Source organism: Sinocyclocheilus anshuiensis, unplaced genomic scaffold (assembly GCF_001515605.1).
Source record: "Sinocyclocheilus anshuiensis isolate Anshui unplaced genomic scaffold, SAMN03320099.WGS_v1.1 scaffold7872, whole genome shotgun sequence".
Taxonomy (NCBI): Eukaryota; Metazoa; Chordata; class Actinopteri; order Cypriniformes; family Cyprinidae; genus Sinocyclocheilus; species Sinocyclocheilus anshuiensis.
Genome location: NW_015544868.1, coordinates 8,976 through 9,299, shown reverse-complemented (window position 1 = coordinate 9,299; position 324 = coordinate 8,976).

The following is a 324-nucleotide window of genomic DNA, read 5'->3' as shown; positions in this document are numbered from 1 at the left end:
CCTTAAACCACATAAACACATTTCATTACACCAAATACACAAAATAATGTTCTTTTTAGCAACATCATATGACCCCTTTAAGACCACTGAGTATCCTATCAAGTTATAAATGCAGCATAGACTTGTTTTGTTATATATATATGTATATATATGTATATATATATATATATATATATATATATATCGTTTTTATATGTAAGTTGTGGGTTTTTTCAGTGACTCCTTCTGCAGGTTACATTGTTACACCAGTAGGTGGCGACAAACGGTGATAATCATTCAATTTTAAATGATTCATTCAAAAATGCTAATTCATTAAAGGAACAA